The sequence below is a fragment of the Sceloporus occidentalis genome, unplaced genomic scaffold (assembly GCF_023333645.1).
Source record: "Sceloporus occidentalis isolate IW3139 unplaced genomic scaffold, rSceOcc1.0.p SCAF_1, whole genome shotgun sequence".
Lineage (NCBI taxonomy): Eukaryota > Metazoa > Chordata > Lepidosauria > Squamata > Phrynosomatidae > Sceloporus > Sceloporus occidentalis.
In genome coordinates this window covers 70,328,031-70,332,104 of record NW_028316981.1, presented here as the reverse complement: position 1 = coordinate 70,332,104, position 4,074 = coordinate 70,328,031, and the positions used below count along the sequence as shown (strand labels likewise).

The window sequence follows — 4,074 nt, the reverse complement described above, 5'->3', positions numbered from 1 at the left end:
TTTGAAATGATGTCAAAGAAGCGACTCTAGGCTAAATACCAATGAGAAAGAATTTAGCTGTTCTGCTCATTCATTATCCAGTTTGGTCTTATTTGTAACTCAGAGTGTTGGCGTTTCACTCCAAGCACTTCTTGAGTTTGCAGTGCTGAATGATGTAAAGATACCAAAGGTGTTATTTGTGTTTAGAATTCATAGTGAAGATGCTATTCCTTTTAGATGTTATTTGTATTTAAAGTATCAGGTACATGGAAGGGGAAGCATCATGCTTGCCTGATCCCACCTCTCACTTGCATGCGTTTAGCATATCATTTACATAGGTTTTATACACATATAAGAACTGGAAAATGCTCTTTATTTAGGCAGGTCTTTGGCTCTTAATTTATGTAACGGAAAGTTATTTGTAATATGATGTGCTGAGATATTATCTTTCCCCCCTATGCTTTGACATCTTTTAAAACCTTAAAAAAGAGCATCAGGATTCAAAGGGATATTGGCAGGGTGGGGAACTGGGCAAAAACAGATAGGATGGAAGTTACTGCAGATAAATGTAAAGTTCTGCATTTAAAGAATTTCAAGATAGTTAGACAAGGGAACAGAAGGTGGAAGTGATGTAGGCTTGAGTCAATTGACTTGGACCTGACTTGCCGTCAAGTTGCTTCAATGACTCAACTTGGACTTGACCCACCAATAAATTACGCACCCAAATCTATTGTACTCAAGACTTGTATATTTTTAATGACAGATGCCTGAAACACATGGTCCAAAAAGAGCGGCTTCCAGCCACTTTGGGGGCATGGTGTGCAGATGACACATGCCCCTGGATTGGCCAAACGTCACTCTGAGGCCACTAAAGGCAACCCAAAGCTACTAGAGAAAGGAGCAAAGAAAAACTGCTCCTCCTGCCAGATCATTTGGGACCGCCATGGCGGCCCACTTTCAGAGTGGGCCATGCAGTTGCTGCGGTCTTGTCAATCGTGGGCCGATTGGAGGTGGAGCAGCCAGAAGCTGCTCTTTCATGCCTGTCTGCTTCATCCCTGAATTGCTGGTCTAACTTCATCCAGAAACACTAAATGTGTTAGGTGATGGGCTTAAATGGGAAGTTGAGGTCTACTCAGCAGCCTGTCCCTGCTGGCCATTGGAGGAGTCTTCCAAAGCTTTTGATAAACATTAGAAGGATCCTTTAGCCCCAAGCTCATTTGCTGTTTTCCTCCAAGACTTATTTTTTTCACCTAAGGCGGGTTACAGACCGCCTGTTTGGGGCGGGCTGCACCCGCCCCTTTCCCCGGTGTATCAGGGCCTCAGCGGCTAGACCGGCAGCTGCTGAGGCCCCGATCCGCCACTTTCCAGGCTGTGGGGAAGCGGCAAAAGGCCGCTTCCCCGCAGCCTGAAAAGGGGTGTCCATGGGGCTTCAAGCCCCAAGGACATCCCGCGGCGGTGGGGAGGAGGAGAAAGGGGTCGCTTGGCCCCTTTCTCCTTTGGTCCGCTGGGCACAGCCGTGTGAAGGCTGCGCCCAGCGGACCAAACCAGGAAAGAGCTCCGAAACGGAGCTCCTTCCTGCTCCACGCTAAGAGCGCACTAAGCGCCCTGGCGTGGAGCGAGGACGTCACGTCCGCGCCACCCCGTATAGAGGTGGCGCGGTCATGACGTCCTCATGGCGGCAGCCGTGTGGAATGGCCGCCGCCATTTTGTGCGTGCAGAGCGCGCACTAGGGTTAGGGGTGTGTGGAAGTACCGCCCCTTTCTAACCCTAGTACGCGCACTGCACGTACTTTCCTGCCCGTTTGTAGCGGGCCTAAGTTTGTATATATTCTCTTGATTTTTTAGATACTGTAGCTCCAACCCCATCACACAGACACACATACCACCACCACCTCCTTTTTTCTGTTAAAGCTAGCTCCCAGACTTGACATGTGACTTGACTTTAAAGTATCTTGCAAGGACTTAAGACTTATTTTGAGAGTTGAAGATAGAGACCTGAGACTTGACTTGAGACTTAGCAAAAGACTTGAATACATTACTGGATGGTAGTAGAGTTCCTTTTGTTAGAGGCTCTTAAGCAAAGAGTGGCTGGATGGCTACCTATCAGTGATGCTGTAGGAGTCTATTTCCCACACTGGCAAGGGACTGGACTACACGATCCCTGGAATCCTTCCAACTCTACAGTTCAAACTTTTTCCTCTGGCCCATTCATTCTATCTGTATACAAGTAAGGACCACAAAGTCATTCCTTTTTCAAGTTTATTTGTATTTTGGACACCTTGCTACTTAGGTCACCCCTCTGGGTGGTATTTAATATTTGGGCTTTGACATCTCTAATCAAAGTATATCAAGTAGAGGAAGGCCATCTCCCCAAGGTTCTGTAGGGTTGTGTTTGGCACCAGTAGACATTACTTAATAGGCCACTGGCCTTCTTCAGTACAAGACAGCTACTTGTATCAGGCTTTCTTCTGATTACATATCTGAGAAGGCACTGTATTTTTAGCACTGCAGATGGTGTTGATACCAACAGTGGAACAATAACATTACTTGTAAATGTTAAGTGGTCTGTGCTTTAAATGCAACAAAGAATGTCTCTGAAAATAGAATTACTGTTATATCTCCAAACTGAAACGAAAATTGGAAAATGTGTGTGTGAGCAATGGTGGAAGGAGGGGGGAAATGAAACATCAGGGAAACAGTTCATTCATTTAGTTTGACTTAAGCAAACTGATGGAACATGAAATACAAATTCCAAAATCTTTCCTCTATAAAAATGCTCATTTTTAGTGATCCTGTCTATAGTAAAAGAAACAAAATTGACATTTGGTCCTAATTTAGAAAGACATTCTCTTTCATGCAACAGACTCATTTCAAAGGGGATTGTATGGGAATATTTCCCTCTAGAATGGATGCCTTGTCAGGCAGCTATTTAATTGTGAGATGGCAGAAAGGCTCATTTTGTGTATTTATATTGTTGTTGTTAACTTTATCTATGGGCCCATACAGACAGGCTGCTTCGGGTCACTTTGGAGGTATGCTGTTTAAATGATTCATGCATCCTAAGAGGCCACAAGCCATGCCAAAGCCATGCTCCAGTCCATCTCACAATTAAATGGCTGGCTGATAAGGCATCCATTCTAGAGGGAAATATTCCCATGCATTCCCCTTTGAAATGAATCTGTTGCATGAAAGAGAATGTCTTTCATGTTAAATGGTCTGTGTGCTTTAAATGCAACAAAGAATGTCTCTGAAAAGATGTGTGTGTCATTTAAACAGCATACTTCCAAAGTGACTCGAAGCAGCTTTATTTTGGCCTGTCTGTATGGATAAAGTGTATGGGCCCTATATCCTATATCTTGGATTTAAGATGGCTTACAAATTAAAACAGATAATATAGCTAAAGGATACAAAACGTTAATATGAAAATGGCATTAAATTGCTTTGGTAACACATATAAAGTGGACCTTTGTTATACGCTGGGTTTGTTTCCAAGATCCCCTGCGTATAACAAAATCTGTGGATGCTCAAGTCCCATTAAATATAATGACATAGCAAAATGGCGTCCCTTATAAAAAATGGAAAATCAAGGTTTGATATTTGAAATTTATACTTTTTTAAAACATTTTCAAACCATGGATGCTTGAATTTGTGTATAAAAAATCCATGTATAAGAAGGGCTGACTGTACTAAAATTGGAATGATACAGAGAAAGTTAGCATGGCCCTTGCCAAGGATGACATGCCAATATTATTTGAAGCACATAGTTTTAAGCACATAGTTAAAAATAATAAAAAAGCAGGTTAAAATAGTACAATTGAAAGCAATTGTTGTTGTCTGCCTTGAAGCCTAAGGTGAACCTACCATGGGGTTTTCTTGATAAGATTTGTTCAGAGGAGGGTTTCCATGGTCTTCCTCTAAGGCTCAAAGAGTGTGACTTGCCCAAGGTTATCCAATGGGTTTCTGTGGATAAGCAGAGATTTAAATCCTGGTCTCCCAGGCTCCTAGTCCAAATCTCAAACTACTACACCATGGTGGCGTTCTAAAAGCAATCCAGCACCCTATTAAAATCAATTTCTTTAAAATCATTTAGTTTTTG

The 4,074-nt window shown here is 42.8% G+C and overlaps 1 pseudogene; it reads left to right on the top strand.

Annotated features, from left to right (window-relative positions):
• Positions 1 to 3,646: 3,646 nt before the first annotated feature.
• Positions 3,647 to 3,746, top strand: LOC149321563 (U6 spliceosomal RNA; annotated as a pseudogene).
• The last annotated feature ends 328 nt before the right edge of the window (positions 3,747 to 4,074 follow it).